Source organism: Panthera leo, chromosome F2 (genome assembly GCF_018350215.1).
Source record: "Panthera leo isolate Ple1 chromosome F2, P.leo_Ple1_pat1.1, whole genome shotgun sequence".
Classification (NCBI taxonomy): Eukaryota; Metazoa; Chordata; class Mammalia; order Carnivora; family Felidae; genus Panthera; species Panthera leo.
The window spans coordinates 60,710,730-60,729,815 of record NC_056695.1 but is presented as its reverse complement, the minus strand read 5'-3'; the positions used below and the strand labels follow the sequence as shown (position 1 = coordinate 60,729,815).

General features: G+C 37.5%; 1 long non-coding RNA gene across 2 annotated transcripts in view; it reads left to right on the top strand.

The window, feature by feature from the left end:
* Positions 1-998: 998 nt before the first annotated feature.
* Positions 999-19,086, top strand: part of LOC122211273 — a 34,648-nt gene continuing 16,560 nt past the window's right edge. The window contains exons 1-2 of one of the 2 annotated variants that reach the window (XR_006198584.1): positions 999-1,125; positions 2,148-2,214. This is a non-coding gene — a long non-coding RNA (uncharacterized LOC122211273). Of the gene's footprint in view, positions 1,126-2,147; positions 2,341-19,086 lie in introns of those variants that run through there. The other variant, XR_006198583.1, reaches the window with a different exon arrangement.

The window sequence follows — 19,086 nt, the reverse complement described above, 5'->3', positions numbered from 1 at the left end:
TATGCTGACAGATGCAAAATGGAAGTAATGTAATTTGAAGATGGAGGAAAGGCATCTCAACCAAGAAATGTGGCTGACCACTAGAAGTTGAAAAAGACAAGGAAATGTTTTTGCCCTCAGAGCCTTCAAAAAGCCAACACCTTGGCTTTAGCCCAGTAAAACTGATTTCAGACTTCTAATCTCTAGAACTGTAAGGTAATAAATTTATGTGCTTAAAGCCACTCAATTTGTGGTAATTTGTTGGAGCAATAAGAAATAATAGTGATTGTCTCCATGCTTTCCTCTAACCAATGTGCTACTTTTATAAGAAACAACTTAAGGAATATTGCTCGATATAAAATAAGGGGTGATACTAATAATTTTTTTTTTTACATTTTAACATAGCTTGCTTGCTATTATATTCTAGGACTACAGAATACAATCACAGTACCGTCTTTTTTAAAAATATTGTTAATGTTTTAATATTTTTGAGAGAGAGAGAGAGAACACAAGTAGGGGAGAGGCAGAGAGAGAGGGAGACACAGAATCTGAAGCAGGCTCCAGTCTCTGAGCTGTCAGCACAGAGCCTAAAACAGGGCTTAAACCCACAAACTGTGAGATCATGACCTGAGCCAAAGTCAGATGCTTAACCAACTGAGCCACCCAGGCACTCTTATCAAAGTGCAGTCTTATTTCAACTCATATTTCAGGAGAATCTCACTTTGTAGTAAGAGAATTCTGACCCATCATTCCCTTGGAGAATCTCCAGATTTCTGCTGGTAATTATCCAACAGTTGGCTTAAAGTGCACCCCAAAACTGACACCTGATGAAAGCCAAAAGATCCACTAACACATTCAAGTCTCAGAGCACATCAAAGGCAGAGCAATGCCTAACATCACTTGGAATCTCCACTCTCCCTTCAGTGTATTCCTAGCATTGTGACTCTAGAATCACATTCAGAATCCCAAGAACAACAAATGGCATGACTACCACATGCATGCTGTAGTCTAGCGTAATATTAAAGATCTTGAAACTCTGAACGCTGCTCATGAAACAACTAAAAGAGGATGAAGAGTTCTGGATGGGCATTCCCATCCCCAGGCAGGGACCACTGGCCTCTCTTCTGAGGCCTCATGGCCCTCTGTGTATGTGTTTTTGGTTTTTGTTGTACTTTGTCCACGCTCTCATAATTATCTGTTTATGCATCCATGTCCCAAACTAGACTTTGATTTCCTCTATGGTAGGGTCTACGTTTGATTCCTTTTTTGATTTTCCAGTCTAAGACACTGCCTGGCATAGACAACTCATTTAATAAATGTTTGTTGAATTAAATTGAATCCTAGCTTCATAAACAGAACCGTAGAACTCATACTTACCCAAGATGATAATAATTCAACTTTCTTGAATTTATCTTCAAAGAACTTGCTAAAGTAGAGTAACATGATAACATCACGACCAACTCTCTTGTTGGGTTTGAACATGAGATTCCTTCTAGGGGAAACCTGTCAATCTCTGTTTAACTTGAGTCTAGATTTCAAAGGGTAAAATTCAGGTAGTACCCTGGACCTCCAAATGAGTTCATGATATAGGAGAGTTTTATCAAGTCCCCTATTTTCTCTTACCCAGGATTCATTCAAGGTCAATACTGGTTGATGACAGCTCTCTATCTTTCTCTTCAAGAGGCTTTGCTAAATGTGGATGGAGATATAAAGAAACTCAAATTATTGGTCCCTTGGGATCTTCTCAAGAGATTACTGAGTGGCTGGCTGGAGTTCCTTTAGCATAGCATAGAATATAAATGTTTTGGCTTCAGAATCAAACTGATCTGGGTTTAAATCCCAACTATAACTTTCAATAGCTGAAAGACATTGGGTGTGTTATTTTATCTGAACTTTATTTCTCTCAGTTAGAAAGTGAGAATAAAATATCAACTTACTGAGATTGTGCAGCATAGAGTTTCTATGCAAGTACTCAAAAACTACTAGTTACCATTGTCATGAATAATTATTATTCCACACAAGTGGCTCCAGAGAGGGTAAAGTGTGATGTTGCATACACCTACCTGGCCCAAACTTAGAGGACACATCTCCCTACATATTTCTTTTCTCTGATGTAGACCATCTAACAGTGAGGCCATAAGTAAAAGTGGTTTTATCTTGGTCCATAGAACTGCCATCATCAAACAGAGAAGACCAATACCTAACGGACAAATTGCTGTGATATTCCCATTCTCGGTAACTTTATGCTTATCTATGAAGTTCTTCCTCTTCTTTGGAAATGAAACCATGATTAATTATTTGTGTTCAGCCCATCCTAACCCAAGGCCACCAATATTTTAGGATTAAAAGTCTCAGAAGCACCACAGTTGAGAAATTTCTGTGTCTAGCTAAAATGGAGTAACAGGAACTAGATTTATTCTCCCACCTGAAATAACTTAAAAAACAAACTAATATATGAAACAATGGGTTTCAAGATATCGGACATCAGTGATGCTCCTTGAGAAATCAAAACAAAGGAGATGCTCCCTACAATTACTGTGACTTTCCACCTGGAGAGTTTCCAGGTTGCACAGCATGGAAAGGAAACCCAAGTAGAATTTATCAAACTTTCTGAGATGAAGAGATGAAGTTAGGAGTCCAGAGAGGACAAGGTGGCTAGAGTTCAGAGGACAGAGGACAGAGATGAATGAGCTGCAGAGAGCAAGCTTGGGAGAGCTACAGACAATGTCTCTTGAGTCCTGATCAGTACATATATGGAAATAAACTACCCAGACCAGGTAAAAAAACAAACATGAAGGAATTATCAGGAGCACACTTGGAATTCAAACAGGATCAAATAATATTTCCTGTTCTTATCAGCCAGAATAGAGAATATAACTCATAGGATATTGGGTAGCTACTCCAAAGAGTTTTGTTTCAATAGTGGGGCACAGTTTGCCTTACACTAAATACTGCTCTGGTGTCACCTAACAAAATTTTAAATTAAAGCTTTTAGTTTTATGATTTTAATCACTTTATGATTAAATGGTTTCCAAGTAGCTTAACTGCATTAAAAAAATCTCAAGAATATTTGTAGGAATACAAAAATATCCACCCACCCTACAAGGTACAATTGTCAATGTTTGACATCCAATAAAATATTCCAGGAATGTAAAGAAGCAGGAAAACATAACCTATGATAAGGAGAAAAACCAATCAATGGAAATAAACCCACTAATAATATATGGAATTAGTAGTAAGGGACATTATAATAGTTAATACTTCCCATATGTTTAAATGCTAGAGAAAAGATAGAGCACAGAGGCAAGACATGGAGGAAACTCAAATGTAGATCACTAAGTGAAAGAAACCAATATGAAAAGGCTATATACTGTATGACTCCAATTATGTGACATTTTGGAAAAGGCAACACTATGGGGTCAATAAAAATATCAATGGTTTCAGGGGATGAGAGAGTGACGGATAGAAGAGGCAGAGCACAGAGGACTTTTAGAGCACTGAACATGCTCTGTGTGATAGTATAATGACACACAGATATATTATTATATATTTGTCCAAACTTGTAGAATGTACAAAACCAAGAGCGAACCTCTTGGTAGACTATGGGCTTTAGATAATTATGATGAATCAATGTAGGTTCATCCAAAGTAAAAAGTGTGTCATCCTAATAAAGGATATCAATCGTTGGAGGAGACTGCGTGTTCAGGAGAAAAAGTCATATAGGAACTCTCTGTACTTCCCTCTCAGTGTTAAAGTCTTTAAAAAATAATAACTATCACCCTAGAATCCTACAGCTAACAAACATATATTTCAAACATGAAGATGAATAATGACTTTTTAGACAAACAAAAGCTGAAATAATTATTCACCAGCTAACTTGCACTATAAGAAATGTTAAAGACCTTTAGATAGAACGAAAGTAATATGGATGGAATGTGAATCTACACAGAGGAAAGAAGAGCTATGGAAATAGTGCTATGTAGGTAAATATAAAGACATTTCTCACTATTTAAATCGCTTTAAAATATAATTGACTGTTTAGATGAAACAACATGTTCTGCAGTTTATAACACAGAAGTATCTGATGATAATAGTACAAAGGCCAGGAAAGTTGCATATAACTGTATATAGTTGTAAAGTTCTACTACACTTGAAGAAGCAAAATACTTGTGGACAGCAGGCTGTGCATTATTAAAGATGTATAATGCAGAACCAATAGTAGTCACTGAAATAACACAATAAAGAGTAATTGTCAACAAACTGATAAAAGGGATAAAATAGAAACATAAGAAATACTCAATCCAAAGAATGAAGAAAACTAGGAAAAGGGGAAGAACAGCTGCGACAGGTAGAAAGAAATTTTTTTTAAATTTTATTTGTGAGAGAGCAAGAGCGAGAGAGAGCAATCAGGGGAGATGGGCAGAAGGAGAGAGAGAGAATCCCAAGCAAGCTCCATGCTCAACTCATAGCCCAACTCAGGGTTCAATCCCATGATCATGACCTGAGCTGAAATCAAGAGTCAGACCCTCAACTGACTAAGCCACTCAGGTACCTCGAAAGACATTTTAAAGTCAGTCTCGTTACTTAAGAAAAATCAATGCAGAGGATTTTTAGGATAAACTGCTCTGTATGATACCATAATGGTAGGTGCAGGTCATTATATATTCATCTAAACCCCAGAATGTACAACATCAAGAATAAACCCTGTTGTGGACTTTAGACTCTGGGTGATAAGCATGTGTCAATGTAGGCTCATCAAGTGTAACAAAGGTACCACCTGGTAGGGGATGTTAATAATGAAGGGAAGCAGGACACCTGGGTCATTCAGTTGGGTAAGCGTTGGACTGTTGACTTCAGCTCAGGTCATGATCTCATGGTTTGTGAGTTCGAGCCCCACATCTGGGCTCTGCGCTGACAGCGACTGAGGTATGTGGGGAAGTCTCTGAATTTTACATTCAATTTAGCGGTGAACCCAAAACTTCTCTAAAAAATAAAGTTTATTTTAAAAAAGAAAAGCAAACAGGAAAAACATGAAAATCCCATTTTATTCCTCTTATTTCCACTCCCCTGTGATAGCCTGATTAGCAACTTTTCCTTCTACTTTCTATCTATACACTTACATACCTTACATACGTGCATGTACACATATGCACATGCAGCTTTTTTGTTGTTTAAACACATGTGGAATATTATAGTATTGTTCTGATACTTGTTTTACCTTATGTGCCTTAAAGCTCTTCCTATGTTAATACATGTATCTTTACCTCAATCTTCTTAATGGCTACATAAATTCTATAGAAATGTGCCATATTTTATTTAGCTTTTAAACACTTGACTTTCATTTTCCAACTCATATTCTATAGTGTTTTAATTTTTCCTATAAATGTGTAATGCTTTGTATGGCGGGGGAGGAAAAGTTAAAAAACAAACACACGTAGGAGCATCTGGCTGACTCCATCGCAAGAGCATGCGACTCTTGATCTCAAGGTTGTGAGTTCAAACCCTATGTTGGGTGTGTGGAGATTACTTAAATAAATAGAACTTTAAAAACAAAAATACCATCTCTCGGGGCACCTGCGTGGCTCAGTTGGTTAAGCGTCCAACTCTTGGTTTTGGCTCAGGTCATGATCTCATGTTCATAGGATCAAGCCCCAAGTTGGGCTCTGCGCTAACAGCTGGACCCTGCTTGGGATCCTCTCTCTCTCTCTCTGCCCCTCCCTTACTCGCTGTCTCTCTCGAGATAAATAAACCTTAAAAAAAAATTTTTTTTAAATACCATCTCTCAAGAGCTGGCAGTCTGGACATCCTCAAGCACTGGAAATGCCACAGTCCCTGGCACCCCAAGAATTTTAGTCATGCCCTTCCTCTGAAGGCAAGTCATTTCAATCATTTCACATCCCTCAAATTAGACCCTCCAGTCCTAAAGGCCTTAAGCTACATGTGAGTTTTAAGAACACTCAACCTGTTGTAACCAATCTTGTCATTTATAAAACAAGGTTAATAATATTCATGTCATAGGGTTGTCATGTGAGGAGACGGCACACGTAAAGGGCAGCCCCTAGGATATATAGCTGGCTGTCTCCCAAGAAAACCAGAAACTACAGAAGTGAAGTCTAAGATTCTTTTTTATCTTTCTTAAATTATTTTAGATTTAATGTACACAAGAATCATAATCACCTGGGGTGCTTATTAAAACCGTACATTCCAGGCCTCACCTACAAAAGTTTGTATCTAGTTGGTTTGAGTGAAGTCAGGAATCTGCACGGTCAGCAGGTGACGCTCCGGGTGTTGCTGACACAGCTGGCCCATAGACCCCGCTGGAGAAACTGTCGGGCTCCACTGGAGCTAAGTCAGAACAGGAGCTACTATGGCTGCTAGAATGATGCCCAAACTTAACGAGGTGAAAATGAGGAAAAGAGTGGTCCAGCTCGCATTTTAGTCCCGTTCTGTGACTTCATGAGGAAGGGCATGAAAATACTCAGACAAGAACACCAAAGGGCAGTTAATCTTGAGCAAATACTGAGGATGTAACCTAGGAATGCGTTAAGTCTCTTACATTTCTGGCCTAATACTAAGAAGTCTTTAGAGATGACTTATGTAATGGCTGGGGATATGAAACCAAGGCTACTGGCCCCTGATCTTAACCGTCAAAGTTTGAGTACAAGCAATAGAACTCTGTTTGGCCTATATTTGGTAGTGTATGCTGCATTCAGTTAGCCAACTGTGCCTGCTTGATTATCTTTCTTAGAAAGAGAGGAAAAGAGTGCAAGTAGAGGAGAGGGGCAGAGGGAAGGAGGGAGAGGGAAGGAAGGGGAGGGAGGGAGACAGAGAGAGAAGGAAGGAGGGGAGGAGGGAGAGAATGAATGAATCCAGAGCAGGCTCCATGCACAGCACAGAGTCCGACTTGGGTGCTTGATCCCAGGACCCTGTGATCATTACCTGAGCCAAAATCAAGAGTCAGATGCTTGACTGAGGCACCCAGGTGCCCCTGTGCCTACTTTATAATCAAGCTTCAAAAGGACTTTTTTTTTTTTTTTTTTACCTGAGTTGGCATAATTTAAATAGGTCAACTTTTACATGCACTATATATACAGGTATTAAGAAAGACCAGCACATCCTTAGGTCAATGGTTCATTTAAGAAACATTTATTGAATACACCCTTGTCTCTGGTATACATCTTCACTAGGCTACTTTGAGATTTTCTTCAAATGTCACTTCCCTTGGCAGGCCTTATGCTCCCAGGCACAGTGAATTTTTTGAAATGATTTATAAATGTATTCATTCATGTATAGTTATACCTTGACTTGTGCCCCCAGAAATTCAGATTGATGTTAAATATTATACAAAGGATTTTATGGCTTGAAGGAGTTTTATTATAACACTAATCTCAATGTAATAAAATTCACTATTTACATACCTATTCCCCAGATAGATCACAAACTTCATGAGGAGAGACTGTATCTTACTCATCATTGAATCTCAACATATTAAGTGTTCAGTAAATGAATATAGACACACATCTATAAGCACAACCAAGTGAAGGCTAAGTGAATGCTGGCCTTCAAAGTAGTACCTTGGGATACAGCACATATTTCCAATAACACACTGTATAGAATCCCTTCCCAAGCTGAGATGATCTTCAAAACAAATTTCAAAAGTACACCAAAAAAAGAACTAATTTAGTTTTCCTTTTGATTTTTCCATAAAACATCTCTTCTCCAAAATGGATCACACATGGCTATAGGCCGTTTCCAGTAGTCAAATTTCTCCTTAAAGGATTAAGAATCTCCACAACCAAAGGTATAAATCTTGTTATAGATGACCTCTAAACATTTTAATCCTGACCTACCTCAGTGACTCCACCCATCTCTCATTCCACCCATTCCCAGAAAGCTACTTCGATTTAGAAACTTGAGCTCAAACCCCAGTCCCACCACCTGTTATCTTATTCATGGGCAGGTTATTTGAGCTCTCAGTTTCAGTAGTGGTTAATTTTACGTGTCAAGTTGGCTGGGCCATGTGGTACCGAGATAATTGGTTAAACATTATTCTGGATGTGTCTGTGCTTCTGGATGAGACTAATATTTGAATTGGTAAATGAAGTAAAGCAGATTGTTCCCCCCAATGTGGAGTAAGAAAGAATTCACTCTCTCTATTTTCTAGCTGACAATGGTCTACTCCTGCACTTGGTCTGGAACTGTACCTCTGGCTTTCATGGGGCTCCAAAGAGCAGATCATGGGACTTCTCAGCTTCCATAACCATATAAGCCAAGTCCTTGTGATAATACCTCCTACCTCCCCTCCATACACACATACACACACACACACACACACACACACACACACACACACACACTACCGGTTCTGTTTCTCTGGAGAACTCTAATACACTCCGTTTCCTTTGCTGTGACATATGAAAAGTAAGAGCCATATATTTTAACACTATGCTAAATATTTTGTATCTCTTATCTCAGTTAATACTTCAGCTGTCATATGATGTAGGTACTATTAATATGATCATCCCTTTACATTCCTGCTTATTGAAAGTTTTTACTTCCTTGAGGCATTGACTTCACTTGAACTAGTATCTCCCCACCACCAACAGACCAAGAGGAAAGAATTTAATGGATCCCAGCTAGTGGTTTGTCCCTTTGGGAAACAAATTCTCCGACAAGGCTAACCAATGATCTGACCTACATGATGGGCTTGTTTGGCCACCTTCCCACACCTGGGACATTCAGCATTGTTCAGGGAAAATTGGTAGTGGTGGGGAGATGTTGGTCTCTTGTTAACACAATGGCAATTTATACTTACAAATCCACTCTTGTCAGGGTGGTAGAGACCTAGACTCCCCGAGACTCAGAAGCTACGGACTTGGCAAGTTCACTGAGGTTGGACTTGTATTTCGACAGAAAAGGTAAAATGCACCAGGGTGTGTTCTTCAGATGATAGTGATCTCCTATGCACTGGTCTTCTGCTGTATTCAAATCCCTGGAACTGTGCCCAGCACCTGGCTATCTTTAAAATAATATGTGAAATGGGTGGCTAAATCTAGGCCTCCCTAAGAGGGGCAGCTCCAAAGATCAATAGCTCTGAACTAGTCTTTCTATGGCTGTATGATCAAGACAGAAATCCACACATCTAGAAACATGTTCAGTAAATGTTTTTGCCCTTAACAAATTCTTCAGTCCTTCTCTTGAGGTGTAGAATAAAAAAACCCTGGAAGAGTACGGATGAGACTTCTGGAGGAGGCTGGAGCTCCCTCTAGGGGTGAAAATAAAGTATCCTAAAAAACGCAGCACTGGTTCTGCAGGTTGTTTTTTAAGAAGAAAATGTTTTAATGTCATAAAATATACCAACATCACCATAACAACTTCACAGAGTGATAGATTTAACAACACTCCTTTGCGTACATGGTCATTCAAATGTTAAGTGCCAGTTATATACCTGGACTGTGTAAGGTACATGATATTTGGATATTTAAGTTGAGGATATGGGAATATGGAGAAATAGGAACTCTTGTACATTGTTGGTGAGAATGTAAACTGGATACAGCTGCTATGGAAAGCAGTATGGAGGCTCCTCAAAAAATTAAAAAATAGAACTCTCATATGATTGAGCAATCTCTTTTGTGTTCATATCCAAAGGAAATAAAATCAGGATCTCAAAGAAAAAACTATACCCCCATGTTCATTGCAACATTATTCATAATAGCCAACATATGGAAACAACCTAAGGGTTCAGTGACAAGTGAATGGGTTAAAAAATGTGACCACACACGCGCGCGAGCGCGCGCGCACACACACACACACACACACACACACACACACACACACACTGGAGTACCATTCAGCCTTAAAATATGAAAAAATTCTGGCATTTGCGACAACGTTGATGAACCTGGAGGTCATTATGCTAAGTGAAATAAGTCAGACACATAAAGACAAATACTGTATGGTATCACTTACATGTGGAATCCAAGAGAGTCAAAATCATAGAAGCAGATAGTATTGTCAAAAAGAAAATCACAGGCATAAATGGGGTCACTTATGCTAGGCCAAATCACCAAACAGAGGCTTAATACCTAAATTAATCACAGTTTCATCCTCCCTCAGCAATGTAGTCTTCACCAGTCAGTCAGGAATTTTCTAACCAATACCAATGAGGTAATCTGTCACATGGGCCCTCTCTAACCCCCAAAGGAAGAGGAGATAATCTGCATAAGACTCCCTGCTCTTCCCCAAAGGGAAAGTGACCTTGCCTGAAACAATCTTTTTTCTTTTTCCTAATAACTTCTTGCCTCACCCTCCTTCCTATAAAAACCTTCCATTCTGTACAACTTCTCAGAGCCCCCTCCACCTGCTAGATGGGGTGCTGCCTGATTCATGAATCCCTTAATAAAACCAATTAGATCTTCAAATTTATTTAGTTGACTTTTTGTTCTTTAATAGAATAGTAGTTGCCATGGGCTAGGAGTAAGGGGAAAATGGCGAGATATTAGTCAAAGGTTACAAAGTTTTAGGCAGTATGAAAAAGTTCTGGAGAGCAAATGTACTGCATAATGACTATAGTTAATGACACTGTCTTGTATACTAGAAATTTGTGAACAGTAAATCCTAATTGTCACAAAAAAGTGTTAATTATATGAGGTGATGGATATGTTAACTAGCTTGATTATGGTAATTATTTCACAGTGTATATGATATAAAAACATTACATTATAATGCTCATGTCAACATCACAGAAGCATAAGATGCTCTTCCTTTTCATCCCCCCTTTTCAACAAAGAATTAGACATCCATGCACAAACAAAAACACCTTGGTAGGAGCTGTGGGTTATAGCAACATACCCAAGAGGAGTCTCTCTCACCACTCTGCCCTTGGTACAGGGTAGAACCAGTGAGGCAGCAAACCTGCCCCAATTCCTCTGGCTGTGGTTGGGAAAAAAACTAGAGAGCACTAACCTGGGCAGGTAACCATGGCTGAAAGAAAAAAATCCAAAGTTCATCCTACCCAAGGAGAGATCCCAGCACCTCATTAGAACAAACAAACAAAAAAAGAGTTTGTAGTAGCAGAGGGATAAGAACCTCCCCTATCCCCACCTCCAAAACAATACTGCATGAGGCTGAACCAGCAGGTGGCAGCAATCTCTCCCACAGAGGAGGAGGAGAGTGGTGAGTGAATGCCTGGCTACCTCAGTGGTGTGGTGTGGGATGCAATTGAAGAAACCCTTTCTCTCCAACAACACCAGAGGACTGATATGGGGCCTCCATGATTGGGAGGAAGGAAGAGAATATCAAAGGGCATTAAAGACTAGCTCAGCAGTAAGTTCACCCACAAGCCTCTGGGAGTGCCATATTCTGGGATCTTTGGGTAAAGGAGATATTAAAACTTGAGCTACAGTACCACTTTTGGAATACCAAAAAGAGGTGTCCAGTAGTCAGCCTGGTGAGTTGTAAGAATCAGAGAAAACATAAAGGCTTGAGAATTCTGCCACCAGAGGGAGTAAGAAGAGTGGAAAAGGTATATCCAAAGGCAGAGAAAAACCCGCATAATAACAGCATCACTGAACAAAATACCCCAACAGAAGAGAGCTGGCAAATATCTAAAGGGGTATCTGCTACTTCAGAAACAAAACACGAAACTACAGAACCAACACAAAACTATAAGTAACATGAAGAAATCAAAAAACTTGCACAGACAACCCCCATCAAATCAACCTATGGAGGTCTACACCAAGACACAGAACAATAGAAATGGTAAAAAGTGGTGATAAAGAGAATTTTTAAAGCAGCAAAAGAAAACAGTTACATACAAAGGAAACCCCATAAGGCTAGCAGCTGATTTTTCAGCAAACACTTTGCAGGCCAGAAGGGAATTTTATGAAATATTCAAAGTGCTGAAAGGAAAATACCTACAACCAAGAATACTCTATATAACAGAGCTATCATTTAGAATAGAAGGAGAGATAGAGAGCTTCCCAGACAAAAAGTTAAAGGAATTTATCACCATTAAACCAACCATATAAGAAACATTAAAGAAAATTCTTCGGATAGAAACAATCCCATAATCAAAAGTAAGAAAATTATGGGGAAAAAATTTCACAGTTACCTAAAACATAATAAAAGTAGATCAATTACTTATAAAAACCAGTATGGAAATTAAGCACAAAAGCAGTAAAATCAAGTGTCTATAAAAATTGGTCAAGGGATTCACAAAAAAAAGGATATAAAGTATGAGATCATAGACATAAAACATGGGGGAGGTTGTAAAAATTTAGTGCTTTTAGAATGGGTTCAAACTTAAGTGACTATCAATGTAATATAGACTGTTATTTGCATAGGTTGTATGCATATATGTATGCATATGTGTATAAACCTAATGGTAACCACAAATCAAAAACCTATAATAGATATGCAAAAATATCCAAGGAATCCAAGCATATCACTAAAGAAAGTCATCAAATGACCAGAGGAGACAAATGTAAAACCAGTACTAAAATGGCAATAAGTACATATCTACTAATAATAATTTTGAATGTAAACAGACTAAAAGCTTCAATCAAAAGATATGGGATGGACCAAATGGATAAAAAAGCAAGACCCATCTATATGCTGCTTACAAGAAACTCATTTCAGACCTAAAGACACATGCAGACTGAAAGTGAAGAGATAGAAAAATATTCCATGCAAATGGAAAAAAAAAAAAAAAACTGGGTAGTAATTCTTGTATCAGACAAAACAGATTTTATTTATTTATTTTTTAACATTTATTTATTTTTGAGACAGAGAGAGACACAGCATGAATGGGGGAGGGGCAGAGAGAGAGGGGAACACAGAATCAGAAGCAGGCTCCAGGCTCTGAGCCATCAGCCCAGAGCCCGACACGGGGCTCGAACTCGCGGACCGCGGGATCGTGACCTGAGCCGAAGTCGGACGCTTAACCGACTGAGCCACCCAGGCGCCCCCAGACAAAACAGATTTTAAAACAAAGACTGTAACAATCACTCAACATGGGAGAACCTAAATCCCTAGCAACTATTAAGAGACAAAAAGGAAGAAATTAATGGTAATACAATAACAGCAGGGTTTTTACCACACGGTTTACATCAACGTCTAGCTCATCCAAAAAGAAAATCAACCACGAAGCTCTGACTTTGAAGGATACATTGGACTTGATGGGTCCAACAGTTATATTCAGAACATTCCATTCTAAAACAGAATATATATTCTTTTCAAATACACATGGAACACTCTCCAGAATAGATCTCATGTTAGGCCACAAAACAAGTCCAACAAATGCAGAAAGACTGAAATCATGTCATGCATATTTTCCAGCCACAACTGTATGGAATTAGAAATCAACCACAAGAAAAAAATCTGGAAAGAACACAAATATATGGATGTTAAATTCCATGCTACTAAACAATGACTGGGTTTACCAAGAAAACAAAGGGGCGCCTGGGTGGCTCAGTCAGTTGAGCATCCGACTCTTGATTTCAGCTCAGGTCATGATCCCAGGGTCATGGAATTGAGCCCCATGTTGGGCTCTCCACTGAGCGTGGAGCCTGCTTGGGATTCTCTCTCTCTTCCTCTGTCCCTCTCCCCAACTTGCACGTGCAACTCTCTCTCTCTAAAAATAAAAAATAAGAAGCAAATTTAAAAAATGGAAATGAAAACACAATGACCAGGTGCTTGGGGATGCAGCAAAAGCTGTTCCAAGAGGGAAGATTATAACAACATAGGCTTACCACAAGAAGAAAGAAAAATCTCAAATAAATAGCCTAATTTTACACCTAAGGAGCTAGAAACAAACAGACAAAGCCCAAAGCCAGTAGAAGGAAGGAAATAATAAAAATTAGAGTAGAAATAAATGAAATAGAGACTTAAAAACAATAGAACAGATCAATGAACCCAGAAGATGGTTCTTTGAAAAGATTAAACTGATAAACGTTTAGCAGGATTCATTTAAAAATTTGGGGGGGACTCAAATAAAATCAGAACTGAAAGAGGAGAAATAAGAACTGACACCACAGAAATACAAAGGATTGTAATAAATTATTTAAAAATTATATGTCAACAAATTGGAAAACCTAAAAGAAATGGATAAACTCCTAGAAATACATAACCTTCCAAAACTGAATCAAGAAGAAATGGAAAATTTGAAAGCAATGCAGCTGAATCAGTACTCAAAAATTCCCAGCAAATAAAGATCCAGAACCAAATGACTTCACAAGTAAATTCTATTAAACATTTAAAGAAGAGTTAATACCTATTCTTCTTAAACTATTCCAAAAAATTGAAGAGGAAGGAGCTTCCAAATTCATTCTATGAAGTCAGCATTACCTTGATAGCAAAATCAGATAAATACACTACAAAAAAGAAAGAAAGAAAGAAAACTACAGGCCAATATTTCCGATGAACCTAAATGCAAAAATCCTCATAAAATATTGACTAACCAAATTGAAAAATACATTTAAAAAGTCATTCACCATGATCAAGTGGGATTTTTTTCCAAGGATGCAAGCATGATTTAATAGTTATAAATCAATGTGATACACACATAAAAACCATATGATCATTTCAATAGACACAGAAAAAGCATTTGACAAAATACAACATACATGATAACACTTCAGCATAATAAAGGCCATATATGAAAAACCCACAGCTAAAATCATACTCAATGGTGAAAAACAGAGCTTTTCCTCTAAGGTCTAAGGAACAAGACAAGGACAATCATGTTCACCATTCTTATTCAACATAGTACTGGAAGTTTTAGCCACAATAATCAGACATGAAAAAGTGGGGAAAAAGGCATCCAAATTGGCAAGAAAGAAGTAAAGCTGTAACTATTTGCAGGTAACATGATAGTACATACAGAAAACCCTAAAGACTCCACAAAGTAACTGCTAGAATTCATCAATGAATTCAGTAACATTGCAGGATACAAAATTAATATACAGAAGTCTGTTGCATTTCTATACACTAATAATGAAGTAGAAGGAAATTAAAACAATCCCATTTACAATTGCACCTAAAATAACAAAATATGTAGGAATGAACTTAAGGAAGTGAAAGACCTGTACTCTGAAAGCTATAAAACACTGATGAAAGAAACTGAAGATGACACAAACAAACGGAAAGATATTCCATGGTCATAGACTGGGATAACAAATATCGTTAAAATGTCCATACTAGTGAAAGCAATCCATAGATTTAATGCAATCCCTATCAAAATACCAGCAGCATTTTCACAGAACTAAAACAATAATACTCAAATTTGTATGGAACCACAAAAGATCCTGAATAAGCAAAGCAATCTTGAAAAAGAAGAACTAGAAATATCACAATGACAGATTTCAAGATATACTACAAACCTTAGTAACCAGAACGGTATGTTGCTGGCACAAAAATAGACATCTAGATCGATGGAACGGAATATTGAGCCCAGAAGTAAACCCAAACTTTTATGGTCAATTAATCTAAGACAAAGAAGGCAAAAATATTAAATGCTGAAAAGGTAGTTTCTTCAACAAATGAAGTTGGGAAAACTGGACAGCTACATGCAAAAGATTGAAATTGGACCACTTTCTTATACCACACATGAAAATAAACTCTAAATGGATTAAAGACCTATATATGAGACCTGAAACCATAAAATTTCTAGAAGAAAACATAGGCAGTAATCTCTTTGACTTCAGCTGTAGAAACATTTTTCTAGATATGTCTCCTGACAAGGGAAACAAAAGCAAAAATAAACAAATAGGACTACACCAAAATAAAAAGCTTCTGCACAGCAAAGGAAATGATAAACAAAACCAGAAGACAACCTACTGAATAGAAGACATTGCAAATGATATATATGTTGAGGGGTTAATATCCAAAATACATAAAGAACTTATACAACTCAACACCCCAAAACCAAACAGTCTGATTTAAAAATGGGCAGAGAATCTGATTAGACATTTTTCCAAAGAAGACATACAGGTAGCCAACAGACACATAAAAAGATACTCAACATCACTCACATTGGGGAAATGTAAATCACGACCACAATACACCTGTCAGAATGGCTAGAATAAGAAAAAGACAAGAAATATCAAGTGTTGATGACGATGTGGAGAAAAAGGAGCCCTTGTGCACTGTTGGTGGGGATGCACACTGGTATAGCCACTGTGGAGGTTTCTCAAAAACTTAAAAATAGAATTACTATATTATTCAGTAACTCCACTACTAGGTATTTACCCCAAAAAACAAATACACTAATTTGAAGTGATATGTGCACCCCTGTGTTTATTGCAGCACTGCTTTCAATTGCTAAGATATAGAAGCAACTCAAGTGTCCATCAATAGATGATGGATAAAAAAAAGATGTGGTATAGGGGTGCCTGGGTGGCACAGTGGTTAAGTGGCCAACTCTTAATTTCAGCTCAGGTCATGATCTCCCGGTTCGTGAGTTCAGGCCCCATGTCTGTGCTCACTATGCACAGCCTGTTTCAGATCTTTGTCTCCCTCTTTCTAGTCCTGTCCCACTCATGCGGTCTGTCTCAAAAACAAATAAATGTTAAAAAAAAATTAAAGATGTGGTTTATATACACAATGGAGTATTACTCAGCCATAAAAAAAGAAATCTTGCCACTTGCAGCAACATGGGTAGACATAGAGTATAATGCTAAGTGAGATAAGTCAGTCAGAGAAAGGCAAATACCATATGATTTCACTCATGCAGAATTTAAGAAACAAAAAAAGAGACAACAAAAAAACAGACTCTTAAATGTAAAGAACAAATTGGTGGTTGCCAGAGAGAAGGTGGGAGAGGTAATGGGTGAAATAGGTAAAGGGAATTAAGAATACTTATGATGAGCACTACATAATACATAGAATTTTGAATCCTTATATTGAACACCTGAAACTAATATAACACTGTATGTTAGTTATACTTAAATATATATATAACATAAATTAAATTGTTAAAATCAAAGAAAAAAGAAAGAATCAAGGACACCTGTCATTACCAAAAGATAATTCCTTAATAACCAAACTCAAAGGCATGGATTTTGCATTCTAGCTGAGAAAGAATTCCAAATAACTTTTCTCAAGAAACTCAAAAACGAGAAAACTCAGAAAGACAAAATCATGAAAAAAAATACAGTATCAAAAGGAGATATTTACCAATGAGATAGAAGAAAAAAAAAAGAATCAAGCAGAAATTCTGAAGCTGAAGGACGTGATGAATAAAATGAAAAACACAATACAAAACACCAGCAGTAGAGCAAATGGAAGATAGAATAAGTGAGTTAGAGGATAAGGATTTTGAAATAACCCAGTTAGAGGACAAGAAGAGTGGGAAAAGAATGAAGAAATCCTCTGTGATCTATGGGACACCATTAAAGAACAAACATTAGAATAAATGGGGCCCAGATGGAGATGAGAGGGAGAAGGGGACACACAGTTCATCTAAAGAAGTAACAGCTGAGAAGTTCACAAACCTGGGGAGAAAAATCAGACATCCAGGGGACAGAGGAATGACACATCCCAAGTGTTGAAAGAAAAAAAATACCCTCTCTCGCATAGTTATCGTCCAGACATAAAGGAGAAATAAAGACTTTCCTAGGCAAACAAAAGTTGAGGGAGCTCATCACCACTAGACTTGCCTTACAGAAATGCTGAAAGGAGTCCTTCAGGCTGAGTAAGAAAATGTTAACCAAGGTCATAAAAACATACAAAAGTATCCAATACTGGTGAAGGTAAATATACAGTCAAAGTTAGAATACTTTTTAGTATAGTATAGTACACAGTATAGTATAGTATAAAGGTCAAAGGAAAAGAATATTAAAAATAATTATAGTTACTATAATTATAACTAACACACAGGATAAGAAGAGGTAAATAACGACATCAAAAAAGTCAAATGGAGTAAAAAGGTGATAACTTTGTAGATGATAAAAGTTATCAGCTTTAAATGGGCTGTTCTTATGTAAGACTCACAGTAACCACAAAGCACAATTTTAGAGTAGAGGCACAAAAGATAAAGGTAAAACAGAGCATACCACCATGGAAAATTCACCATTTACAAAGGTACACAGAAACAGTGGGGGAATACAAAATATCCAGAAAATAATTAACAAGGTGGCATTAGTAAGGCCTTATGTCAATAACTTTAAATGTAAATGGATTAAATTTACCTAATGCATAGAGTGACTGGATATATTTAAAAAATAGACTCAACTAGGGGCACCTGGGTGGCTCAGTCAGTTAAGCGTGTGACTTCAGCTCAGGTCATGATCTCACAGTTCGTGGGTTTGAGCCCTGCATCGGGCTCTGCACTGACGGCTCAGAGCGTGGAGCCTGCTTTGGAATCTGTGTCTCCCTCTCTCTCTGCCCCTCCCCTGCTTGCACTCTCTCTCTGTCTCTGGAAAATAAATGTTAAAAAAAATTAAAACAGACTCAACTAAATGCTTCCTATTAGAGACTCACTTCAGCTCATATAAACTCAGAGCGAAGGCATAGAAAAAGATAGTTCATTCAAGTGGAAATCGAAAGAAAGCAGAGGTAGCTATATACTTACATCAGAAAAAACAGACTATAAGCCAAAAATGTCAAAAAAAAAAAAAAAAGAGGAACATAAAAGGTCAATATATAATGATAAAAGAGTCAATTAAGAAGATGTAACAATTGTAGATATTTACATATTCAACATTGCAGCACAAGAATATATTAAGCAAATACTAACACATCTGAAGGGAAAAACAGACGATACATTAATAGAATACTTCAATACCCGCTTTCAACAGATAAATCATCTTGATAGGAAATCAACAAGGAAATGTTGGACTTGAACCATACATTAGACAAATGGACCTAATTGACATTTATAGAACATTCTATCCAACAGAAGTAAAATAGGCATTCGTCTCAAGCACATACAGAACATTCTCCAGAGTAGATCATATGATGGGCTACAAAACAAGTCTTAGCAAATTTAAAGACTGAAATCATACCAAGTGTCTTTTTCTGACTTCAATGGTATGAAACTAGAACTCAATGACAAGAAAGCTGGAAAACCTACAGGTATGTGGAAATTAAACTGCATAGTGTTGAACA